The sequence below is a fragment of the Macaca fascicularis genome, chromosome 6, assembly GCF_037993035.2.
Source record: "Macaca fascicularis isolate 582-1 chromosome 6, T2T-MFA8v1.1".
In the NCBI taxonomy this organism is placed as follows: domain Eukaryota; kingdom Metazoa; phylum Chordata; class Mammalia; order Primates; family Cercopithecidae; genus Macaca; species Macaca fascicularis.
The window spans coordinates 76,527,878-76,541,132 of record NC_088380.1 but is presented as its reverse complement, the minus strand read 5'-3'; positions in this window follow the sequence as shown (position 1 = coordinate 76,541,132).

The following is a 13,255-nucleotide window of genomic DNA, read 5'->3' as shown; positions in this document are numbered from 1 at the left end:
TTTTATGATGTACCATAATCTGCCTCCTAATTGCTCACTGCTTTCCAATGCTTCAAATTCCTTCTCATCATTACTAGCTGTGTCGCTGTGGCTCAGAGGCTTATTTTTTTGGTGCCTTGTTTTCCTCATCTGTAAAATGCCTATGATAAGCATTGTGCTTAAGAGCTGGGCTCTGACTTCCAGCTGTGTTGGCTCCACTTCAGGCTCCACCGTGTACTAGTTTGATTTAGAATGGGCTTCCTTAACCTCTCTGTGCCTTTGTTTCCTTATCTTCAAAACAACATTATAGCACTAACTCATGGGGTAGCTGTAAGCACTTAGTAAGTGATACATGTGTTAGTTGTTATTTTATCTCTTAAAGGTGTTGCAGGTGTTAGATGAGACAATACAGGTAAAGCTTCTGTAGAACACAGTGTCTGATGCAGGTTCAATAAATGTCCGTTATTATTATTTTTAAACTGTAGCACTATTAAGATACTTTGCCATTTATTTGTGGCCACTTCTACCTCTCTTTTCCAGACTAATCACCTTTTCTTCATAGCACACATTGTCAAGTGTTCATCCCTATGCATGATCTGACTGACCTGTGCAAATCCCCTGGGACCATCACCCTGCCTGCCCTCTATACCTTGACTGTGAAGAGTAAAATTGCTTTGCTCCAGTAAAGTATGTTCTTTTAATCTTCTTCACAGTCACTCAAACATCAATTATCATCAGCAAATGGCACCACATTTGAGCATTTACCAAAAGGCTGGGTCAACGCAGCCTATAGCTGCACCTTATAGCATCTGCTGTCTACAGAGACCCAGCTTTGTATTTTGGCCAAATAGCCTAATTTTCTCTCCACCAAGTCCTGCCCCGCTAGCCCAATTTCAAACCAAACAACAGAATCTATGTTTGGAATTGATAGAGAGATTACATGTGAGAGCAGGCTATACTCTGGGTGAACTGTGAGATCACGGGGAGGGAAAGGTGTACGTAAAAAGATAAAAGAAAAAAAGAGGAGGGAGTGTGAGGCTCTAGCAAAGGGGCATGGTGCAGAGCTGAAGTTTCACGATTCAGCTTCACGTGTCCCCCACGAGCACTCTTGGGCACGGTCATGCATCTGACATTAGTTTTTTCTAAGACCTGACTATCAATTGCCTACTTTGAGAATTTCCCCTTTTTCAGCTTTTTCATCTCTTTGAGACCTTATACCTTTTGTTCTGTTGACTGCAGTCACCAGTCTTGTGCTCTTGCCTCCACAAGCCCTCAGGGAATTACCCCGGTTTCCCTCCTTTCCCTCTATAGCTCTTTCTCTAGTTCTGTCATGGGACTGCCTTAAATCCTAACATCCTTCTCTATGCTGTCCTTTGATGTTCTCACTGACACCCACACCTTCCACTAGTATCCATGCTCTGACAACCTCTAAGTCTAAATCCCTAGCCCAAACTTCCCTCCTCTCTTTGAGACTGGCCCACACATTGCCAACCTCTAACTAAACATTTTAATCTAGGTTTCCTGCTGGTCCCAAAATTGACAATGTCCAACATGAAACTCTTTATTTCTTCCTGTCTCCAACTTCTTCATCATGCTGTGCTTCCTGTTTTGGATAATGACACAACTGTCCAAACCTGAAACCTGGGAATCATTGCAGATTCCCTTTTCCCTCACTCCAATGGGATCCCACTGATAGTATTTATTATGTATTTCTTGCATCTGTGTCATCTTCTGCATGTCCCCTGTAACTGCCATTATTTAGACATTTTCCCACTCAGACCATTCTAACAGCTTCCAAAAGATCTCCCTGCTAGCATCATCTCTCCACTTCTTTCCCCCTTCTACCTTTGTCCTCCACTAGACCATCAAAGCCACTTCCTAGGTTGCAGGTGTTGTCATCATTGACATGGTATTTATAGCTCTTCATCAACCAGTCCCTCCTTGTCAATACCCAAGGATTAACATATTATTTCTCAAAATCAACCAATTAAAAATATTTTTTAAACACCTTCTATATGCTTAGGATTGTGTTAGGTCTTGTGGAGGACATAAAGAAGTTTAGTAGATGTAATCTTCAACTTTTAAAGACTTTCAAAATTAACGTGCAAAAATATTGCATAATTAAGTGCTTCATTGTGTGGTATAGTCTATAGAAGCAATATGAAGTGTGTGTTTAGGCTGCTTTTCCAAGGTTTATAAAAGTTCACAAATATGTACAGTCAAGCATTGGCTTAACGACAGGGATAAATTCTGAGAAACGTTAGGTGGCTTTGTTATTGTGTGAACACAAACCTAGGTGGTATAACCTACTACATAGCTAGGCCATATGGTATAGCCTGTTGCTTCTGGGCTACGCCTGTACGGCATGTTACTGTACTGAATACTGTAGGCAATTGCAACACTATGGTAAGTACTTGTGTATCTTAACAGAAAAGATACAATAAAAGTACGGTATTATAATCTTACGGGCCCACCGTCATACGCGCAGTCCATTGTTGACTGAAACGTTGTTATGCAATGCATTACTGTATATGCACATAAATTATGTATGTGAAAGTCCCTGATAAAAAGTTTATAATACAAATTTGCCTTGGTAACACTAGTTATTTATATTATGAAGAGGGAAGGAAGTCACCTCTATCAGATAACACACCTTCATTAGTTAACTTCACAAGAGTACTTATTTTATTGAATATTCATTCTGTTTTCTTTTCAGTAGGAAGAAAAATAGTTTCTGTAATTGAAATCCAAAAATGGGCCATTGCTTTCCCTCCTTAGAGGGACATAAATCAGATAGAGTCAACATCAGGTCAAACGGGCAAGGGAAGGAAGAAAAACAACACATAGCTTTAGCATAACCACCTAAATCAATGTGTTGCCTGGCTTCAAAATAAAGAAATCTAGCTTAAAGCTGATAATCTCTCAAACAGATGGGACCTCCGCAATCAAATACAAGTCTAGTACACTACGAAGCCCAGGCAGGCTGGCCTGTTGTGATGCTCTCATCTTGTGAACCCCCCGTGCAGAACTCCACAGGGAGGCTACAGCACAGGTACCCCTGTTTTCCTCCCAGGAGAACAGATGGACTTGGCTTTGCAAAAAGGGAATCAATTTAGAGAAAACCTGTAGTCTATGACTTTCCTTGTGCAAATTGCTCTAAGGTAAGATATCAGAAGCCCAGGGGAGTGATATAATCTTTCCTAGTTCTTGCTCATTAGCTTGTATGGGCTTGAAACAAAGTGCTAATAGGTTTACATCATGCTGGAGGGTTTTCCAGGATGGGCAGAGTTTTGGACTAGGAGCCAAGAGGAATAAGCTCTCTTCCTGGCTCTGCTGTTAACCAGTTGTGTGTGCAACAAGAAACAAAAAAATGATCAACAAAAAAAAAGCCCCTTAACTTCTGGGGTCTCAGGCTCCTTATTCCTCATAAGGCCTTGCTGGTGATAAAAACATTCAGAGTAAAAAATATTTCTAAGAAACAGAGGCAATCTGAGACTCTCCTGGCAAAGCTTTCAAGCACCCTGACCATGTTTATCCCAGGGCCACAACCCCTTCGTGACTTGCCTCTGTGCCTAGTTTACCATTATGGTGAGCAGAACCACCTGCTCACTTGTTCCAGGGCCAAAATTAGATTTGAAAGGACCTATCATATTAACAGAATGTTTGGAAGTTTTGAAAACACTTTCACATTTACCATTTCACTGCATCCTTACAACGCCTTTGAAATAGGCAGAGCTAGTCCTCTTCTTGTTCCTAATTCGAGGGTGAGGGAACTGAGGCTGAAGAGTCCAGAAGCAGTGCACCTCTCTCAACTCCTCCCAACTCCTTCCAACTCCCCAGCCTCTCTCTCTTCCTCCCTGGGCTCCTGTGTCTGTTTTTCAGATCCTACTAGATCCTCTGTGCTTTTGAATTAGAACCTAGAATCTTGGATTTGTCTTCCCACCACCTCTAAAGACAATTTTTCTCTCCTTTTAATCCCAGGGAGAGAAATGAAACATCCCACCTCCTTCACAAGCACACACTGACTGCCTCCCCATGAGGGTTTTCTGCCTGTTCTCCTCCTTTCTCCACTTTTACTCTCCATCACTGTCAAAAGCATTTATTTATTCCACAAATGTTCCCCAAGTGTCTACTTGTTTGCAGGGCACTATTTAGATATTTGGAAGCGAAGGTAGCAGGCACACCCGAGGTGCTCCAGTCGGTGGGGCAGCTAGCTGCATTTTCAAGTGGTGTGCCTGTTTTATGATTGCTCTGTGTTCCTCTTCATTTGTATTTTCAATCTTGGATTGTAAAATACACAGAACGGGTCCCTGCATTTTGAACTCACCCTTAAGTGGTATATGGAGAGAGATACCTCAAAAGGGTGTTTGTTTTTTTTTCGTTGTTTTTTGTTTGTTTGTTTTTTTGCTAAGCTGATTGATTTCCATTGATATCAAAAGTCAGGACTGGTAGAAACAGAAAAACAAAACAGTTTCATCTCAAGAGAAATGCCTGAAGAAATAGTGGCAAAACCAGTATCATTTTAATTAATAAATTAATCACGATAAATGTTCTTAAGTCTATTTATAAGACTACATAGATTCTTCTACACTCGGTGTTGGATTAATGGAAATTTTCTACTAAGGACCAGCTCCATTTACTAATGCTCAATTGTGCATCTGGTACATGAAGCCTGTAGTGAAGCAGAAGTTCAAGACCTTTCTAATTCATTAGTCAGTGACTTATTGATTCTGAAAGCTACAGACCCTGTGCCTTGTCATCATTTTCATAAAGCAGTCCTCAGGGTAGTGTTCACTGTAAAATATTGAGCTTATTAAGAGTTTTTGGGCCTCTGATTAACTTTCACAGCAAAAGCTATGTTAAGTAAATTAGGTAGCAAATAAATCTAAAATGATTGTGGAAAGTCATCAGCTAAATTAAGACGCTGACAGCTCACATAACAAGATGCAAAGCAATAGTAATTAAGAAAAATAATCACCTCTGCTGCTGAGAGGATGGGTTTGGCCCCAGGTGAAGTAGCTCCCAAGGCATCTGCTTTCTAAAAGGAAAGTCTTGCTGTTCTGTTTTGCTGTGAAGGGGTGAGGGGCAAGAGATCGTTTTCTGTATTACAGTATTCACCACATACTCTAATGAAGTGCATTATATTTGGGAAATAATCTTATGTGGGGCAGAAAAACAGATTTGCAGAATTACCCAAGATGTCTTATAGCCCTAGTGTGGCAGACATTGTGAACTGGCCCCACCGGTACACACAACTCCTTTCTCCCTGCTTTCCTCTAATGGAGAAGCAAGAAGATGAAAATATTCACCTCTTAGACTCGTTCACCGGGAGTAGTGGTCATGTGATCCAGTTCTCCTCAATGAGATAGGCGTGGGAGTTGCTGGGTAGAACTTCTAGGAAAGCTTTTAAAACGGACAGATGAGACTGGATGCCCATTCTGCCTTTTCGCTCCTGTCTTTCTCCCCTCCTCCTGCTTGGAACATGAACAGGAAGTCAGAAGCAGCCTGGGTTGCCTGCTCCTCCCTGCCTGCTCACTGGAGGGAAGAGCTCTATCTGCTGAAGCCATTTCAGCATGGTGTTTATTGTTGGAAGTCAAATACAAGCCTAACTTGAGGACTTTTCAGTTCAGAGGATAATTTCTCGGCAGTGCTGTGGGGTTTAGTAGAAGCAAAACCACAACCAAAAACAACAACAGTATTGTATCTGTCTGCGTGCCAATTTCCATTAGTAATTTTTAGGCAATGACATGAATTTTTTTGGAGAACTGAAAGCCAGCCCTGTGAATGCAATGCAAGCGTGCTTCTCATCGGGTCCTTTACTCTCTTAATCTGGTGACAATTCTCTTCTCTGAAGATAACTTGTCACCAATTCCAGGGGATGTGTTTGAGAAGCAGGACTGTGTTTTCCTTGCTGGCTCCTTGGAATAGTGCATCTGTGTTAGCTATCTTGAGATTTAGAATTTAAGCTTTTCCTGCTCCAAAGGATGCTTCTAAATGTATAAACATAAGATGGGGTTTCTTGGCTGTACTGCTTTTACCTATAATACTTTGGTTTTTTCTAGTAATCCTGGAAAATGAAGCAGTGATAACAAAGATTATTAATTCAGGCCTAAAAGAGAGGGAAGGAGAGAGAATCAGTGAGTGAAGAGCCTTAACTCCTTTATTATCTCCTGGGTCACATGGCCTGTTTTTCTTGCCAGTCCACATACATTTTGGACATTCCTTGCATATTCAAGGAAGAAGACAACAATATACATTCTACATTGGTCAACAGTGAAGTGAATCACAACGTCTTTCCTTGCTTTCTTTTTGTATTATGGGTCCATAAAGAGGGTATATTATGATTGAGAGTCAACTTTTCTCCCTGCCAGGGGCCTAGGAGTATATGTTTTCAAGGTTTTTTTGTTTTGTTTAGTTTAGTTACTGAGCACACTTGGGATGTGGTTATGTTCCTTCTTGAGATATGATTTATTTCCTGGACAAATATTTATTAAACACTGTATTAGTAATCTATTGCTGCATAAAAAATTACCCCCTAAAACTTAGTGGTTTAAAACAAACAAACAAAAAGCATCTATTACCTCACACAGTGTCTGTGGGTCAGGAATCAAGGAGCAATTTAGCTTGGCCATTTAGTTGCAGTTAAGATCTTGGCAGGGCTGCAGTCATCTAAAGGTTTGACTGGGGCTGGAGAAGTCACTTCTTTTTTTTTTTTTTCCAGAAATTTAACAGGATATGTTTATTGTCTTTAGTGCAATGATGGCTTCACAAGTGTATACATATATCAAAACTTATGAAACTACATACTATAAATATATGTCAGTTATACCTCAATAATCTGTTTAAAAAGGTTTTTTAAAAATATGCTTCCAGTAAATAAGCAGTGGACAGTTCCCATAGGAATATGTCCAACATTTATTAAGAAAATTTGCAAATAAAATAATAATGAAAAATTATTTTATACCTCCCACCAAATTTTATTTTATTTTATTTTATTTATTTTATTTTTTATTTTATTTTATTTATTTATTTTTTTTAATTTATTTATTATTATTATACTTTAAGTTCTAGGGTACATGTGCATAACGTGCAGGTTTGTTTTTTTTTTTTTTTTTTTTTTTTTTTGAGACGGAGTCTCGCTGTGTCACCCAGGCTGGAGTGCAGTGGCGTGATCTCGGCTCACTGCAAGCTCCGCCTCCCGGGTTTACGCCATTCTCCTGCCTCAGCCTCCGAGTAGCTGTGACTACAGGCGCCCACCACGCCCGGCTAATTTTTTTGTATTTTTAGTAGAGACGGGGTTTCACCATGTTAGCCAGGATGGTCTCGATCTCCTGACTTCGTGATCCACCCGCCTCGGCCTCCCAAAGTACTGGGATTACAGGCTTGAGCCACCGCGCCCGGCCTACAGGTTTGTTACATACGTATACTTGTGCCATGTTGGTGTGCTGCACCCATCAACTCGTCAGCACCCATCAACTCGTCATTTACATCAGGTATAACTCCCAATGCAATCCCTCCCCCCTCCCCCCTCCCCATGATAGGCCCCGGTGTGTGATGTCCCCCTTCCCGAGTCCAAGTGATCTCATTGTTCAGTTCCCACCTATGAGTGAGAACATGCGGTGTTTGGTTTTCTGTTCTTGTGATAGTTTGCTAAGAATGATGGTATCCAGCTGCATCCATGTCCCTACAAAGGACACAAACTCATCCTTTTTTATGGCTGCATAGTATTCCATGGTGTATATGTGCCACATTTTCTTAATCCAATCTGTCACTGATGGACATTTGGGTTGATTCCAAGTCTTTGCTATTGTGAATAGTGCCACAATAAACATACGTGTGCATGTGTCTTTATAGCAGCATAATTTATAATCCTTTGGGTATATACCCAGTAATGGGATGGCTGGGTCATATGGTACATCTAGTTCTAGATCCTTGAGGAATCGCCATACTGTTTTCCATAATGGTTGAACTAGTTTACAATCCCACCAACAGTGTAAAAGTGTTCCTATTTCTCCACATCCTCTCCAGCACCTGTTGTTTCCTGACTTTTTAATGATCGCCATTCTAACTGGTGTGAGATGGTATCTCATTGTGGTTTTGATTTGCATTTCTCTGATGGCTAGTGATGATGAGCATTTTTCATGTGTCTGTTGGCTGTATGAATGTCTTCTTTTGAGAAATGTCTGTTCATATCGTTTGCCCACTTTTTGATGGGGTTGTTTGTTTCTTTCTTGTAAATTTGTTTGAGTTCTTTGTAGGTTCTGGATATTAGCCCTTTGTCAGATGAGTAGATTGCAAAAATTTTCTCCCATTCTGTAGGTTGCCTGTTCACTCTGATGGTAGTTTCTTTTGCTGTGCAGAAGCTCTTTAGTTTAATTAGATCCCATTTGTCAATTTTGACTTTTGCTGCCGTTGCTTTTGGTGTTTTAGACATGAAGTCTTTTCCCATGCCTATGTCCTGAATGGTACTACCTAGGTTTTCCTCTAGGATTTTTATGGTATTAGGTCTAACATTTAAGTCTCTAATCCATCTTGAATTAATTTTCGTATAAGGAGTAAGGAAAGGATCCAGTTTCAGCTTTCTACTTATGGCTAGCCAATTTTCCCAGCACCATTTATTAAATAGGGAATCCTTTCCCCATTTCTTGTTTTTGTCAGGTTTGTCAAAGATCAGATGGCTGTAGATGTGTGGTATTATTTCTGAGGACTCTGTTCTGTTCCATTGGTCTATATCTCTGTTTTGGTACCAGTACCATGCTGTTTTGGTTACTGTAGCCTTGTAGTATAGTTTGAAGTCAGGTAGCGTGATGCCTCCAGCTTTGTTCTTTTGACTTAGGATTGTCTTGGATGTGCGGGCTCTTTTTTGGTTCCATATGAACTTTAAAGCAGTTTTTTCCAATTCTGTGAAGAAACTCATTGGTAGCTTGATGGGGATGGCATTGAATCTATAAATTACCTTGGGCAGTATGGCCATTTTCACGATATTGATTCTTCGAAGTCACTTCTAAGATGGTGCATTCACATGGCTGTGGGCCAGAGGCCTGCCTCAGTTCTTCATGGCCTGTTCACAGGAGGCCTTACTAGTCAGTGTTACTCTTTCCCAGCATGAGTCTTAATTGTGCTTGGCTCCAAGCTCTGAGTTCTTGGTTCTATCCCCGAGTCATATTTCTTTTTCCATAAAAGGTAGACTGTATATGTAGCTGCATAGTTTTCTCAGTTACAAGACAAAAGTGTAAATTTTTTGTAACTTGGCTTCAGAAGTCACAGACCATCATTTCCTCAAAATCTTATTGGTTGCATATTCAATATTTGAAGAGACCACATAAGGGCATGAAAACTAGGAGGCGAGAACCACTGGGGCCATCTCAGAGGCTGATTACCACAAACATTTACCAAGGCCAAGGCTCTATGCAGGGCACACTGGGGACAGAAGACCAAGGTTCTTTTTCTCAAGAAACTTATACTCTAACTTGGGTGATTAAACACACACACACAAATAATGTGAAAAATATCACTGACTTATATAACCAAATTGCTGTAAGGAAAAAGCACTCACTGGGTGTATTTCTCTGTTTGTTTCTCCCACTAGTTTTTAAGCTCTTGGCAGGGCATTTCTCATCTTTATTCCCCACGGGGCTTAGTTCAGAGCCTTGCAAAAGTAGATCTTTAGTAAATATTTTCGGAATGGACAAAACCCCATGGAAAGATCAAGAAAGTCTGAAAACTAAGAATAGGTCATTGGGTCAAATGATCAAATTTTGATTATTTTAATTTTCTAGGAAAAGAATTCTGGGAGACTCTTTGATTAAAACTGAAATTGCAAGGAGTAAAGAAGGTGGCAAATTAGATCATTCAGCAAATTTGGAAGTAAAAGGGAGGGTGGAAATGGATTTAACTTGAGAGGAATTGGTCAACAGATTCTTTTCTTAAAAGTTTAAGTTTAAAGTTTTCTTTTAAGTTCGAGTTTAAAGTTTTTTTTAAAGTTTTGTGGGCATTTTTCTAGCTAAGGGAGGAGTCATAAAGAGAAGAGAAAATGGAACTGAAGAAGAGAATGTCGATAACCGATGAAGCAACATCCCAGGAAGGGTTCACAAGGACAAAAGGACTAACCATTGAAAAGAAAAGGAATATTTCTTCTTTGGAAAAGACAAAAGATAAAGAGACATTGTAGAGTGAAGAAAAGGGAAGCTTTGTTAGATCATGTTGAATTGCCTTGATTTTTTTCAGTAAAGTTGGGGGGCAAGGTCATTCTACAGACTGAGGGGATCCAGAAGGGGATGGAGCTTGAGGACAATGGAATGTGCAGCAAACTATTGGAAGAAATTAGAGAGTGAGTGGCCTAAATACTCACAGGATGGTAGTGAGGAGCATCTGGGTTAGGAGAACCAGTATGCTTGAGGACACAATGTCCTCTGTTACTACTGGAACCATGGATGGAAAATAATAGCTACCTACGCAAACGGCCATAGCTAGGAACCTTGGGAGACAGTCCAGCAAGTTTCTACCCTGACTGAATGTTCTAGTTCCATGATATAATTTCATTCTTTTGAAAATCACTAGGAACCTTGGGCTGAGAAGAAGTGGCATAATCTGCCACTTAAATGTGTGATATGCAATGTGGAAAATATGGAAAGAGTTTTCAATCTTTCTAGCAATTCTTAACATGAACAATTTAAGATTCAGTTACTAACGAGCACTGCTTCACATCATATAAATGATGTCAATACCCTCTTCATATTAGCCGATGTGAAATCAACACTTAATTTCCATGTTCTTCTGTAAGTAAGTCCTATATCAAACTACATAAAGACAGTGGCATTTTATGGAAAACATTCTCAAATGGACAGGAAATGACTAAACTGGGGCTTAGGAGACCTGGTTCCATTCCAGCTCTGCCACTTAATCACTTGCCTAGTGATAGAAACCTAGTAACCAGTCATTTGTAAAGCTAGAAAACTGGATTAGATGCTCTCTAATTCTTTCCAGCTCGAGCATTCGATGACTCCATGGTTACCAGTCCATGAAATCACCTAGATTTTCCCCTGTGAGTGCCACACAAGTTGGACACTAGGGGTCACATTTAGATAATCACTCATAAGTACATCTGTCTGAATCTCCTAAACAGCCTTCATTTACTTCAATAGAAGGCTCTTAGCTAGATGATAATTGACCTAGTTTCTCAATACAAAGTCCTTAGATGGGATCATGCTATTTCCCTTTCTGGCTGGCTGAGAATTCTAGAGGAAAGTGGAAACACAGGTTTCTCTGACTCAGAGACTTTCATTTTGGGTTAATGCTATTTTCTTTCTCTCACACGTGACCTCAAATTAGGGCATTCTTTTACTCATGGGGCAGATAGATTTTTCTTGAAGCTTTCATGATTTCCTCCACAAATGCTCCTTGGCTGGATGGGTAGTGTCCCCATGCAGATCACATTATAAAAAATCAGAGTTGCCTCCAAGGAAAACCATTTTTGATAGCTCCTCATTGAATGATCAATATTTCTTCCACAATCTATTTCATGGCAAAATGAACAGTACTCTTTCACAATCTATTTCATGACTTACTTTGCTTTCAGGGGAAGTCAACCAGAGAGATGGGCTTCTTCCCCAGTCTCTTTGCCAGATGATCCCTGAAGTCTTCTTGACCATGTTTTAATTAGAGCATTAGTTTGTCTAACCTAAGTCCAATTTTCCTCATTTTAAAGGTAAATTCTGAGGGAAATTAAAATGATTAGCCATCACAGGAAGGGAAAATGTTATAAATAAACCTTCCCAAACTTAATAGTAATACTTCCCTTCATCTATATGGCTTTACAGTTTTCAACGGTCCTTACATATATTATCTCGTTTGAGTATCAATTGTAGTTTTTCTTTCCCCTTACCCCCCATATCTCCTTTGCCAAAGAATAAAACCCAAGAGGGGCATAGGAAGGAAGGGACAGCAGAGACGGCACCTGGCTTGGAGAAGTGGGTGAAACACTCATTGTGGCAACTTGGATTGTAACCTGATTCTGTTTCTTACCAGTTGTGTGTCTTTTGGCAAGTTACACTCACTCTCTGAGCCTGAATTTCCTCACCTGTAAAGTATGTATATGAATGCCCCCTCTACCTAGCTGCACTGCGTTATTATCATCCCTCTCTTCTCATTCTGTCTTGAAGCCTCTCCAATCAAGCTTTTGACCCTATCACTCCTCAACATTGGCTATAGTTGAGGGCACCAGTCTTGTTGCCTCACATGACATCTGTATATTGAAATACCTACATTTCTGTAATCTGGACCCCTCCTTTAAACATCAGACTCATATATCCAATTGCCCCTCCAGCATCTTACTCCAATGTTTGTTGAATATCCAAATGTAACAGATCCAAAACAGAACCCCTGAGTTTTCTTCCTTCTCCCCTCAACTGCTCCCCTTGCAGCTCCCCATTTTAGTTGATGGAAACTCTATTCTTCCAGTTGTTCAGGCCAAGAGCTTTGGAGTCATCCTGGACTCTTTACTTTCACATCTAATTTATTAGCAAATTCTATCAGCTTGACCTTCAAAATATATCTGAAATTTGACCAATTCTCATCACCTCTGTTATTTAACACTCTGGTTCATGCTACCATTCCTGCCCATCTAGATTATATTAATTGTTTCCTTACTGGCTTCCCTGATTTCACCCTGGCCCCTGTAATGGTTAATTTCATGTCAACTTGGCCAGACTATAGGTCCCAGTTGTTTGGTTAAATATGTCTGATGTTGCTATGAAAATATTTTTTAGATGTGATTGACATTTAAATCAGTAGACTCTGAGTAAAGCAGATTGTCCTTCATTATGTAGGTGAGCCTCATCCAATGAGTTGAAGATCTTAAGAGTAAACACTGAGGTTTCCTGGAAAAGAAGGTATTCTACCTCCAGATTGCAACATATGATTACCACATATACAAATGTAGGAGTTTCAGCATATAGATGTGGTATTAAGTCACAAGACTGGTGGCCTCAACTATGGCCATTGTGGAAGAGGACCTGATAGGGTCAAAAGCTTAACTGGAGGGGCTTCAAGAGAGAATGAGAAGAGCGGGGTGTAATGAGAAATTTTGTCTGAGTTTCCAGTCTTTGAACTCAAAACAGCAACATCAAGTCTTACCAGAATCTGAAGCCTGCTGGCTTGCTCTGGGGATTTTGGACTTGCCAGCAGTCCCAGTTGTATGAGGCAATTCTTTAAATCCATCTCTCTCTTGCTCTCATGTTATTTCTTCTATTAGTTCTGTTTCTCCAGAGAACCCTTC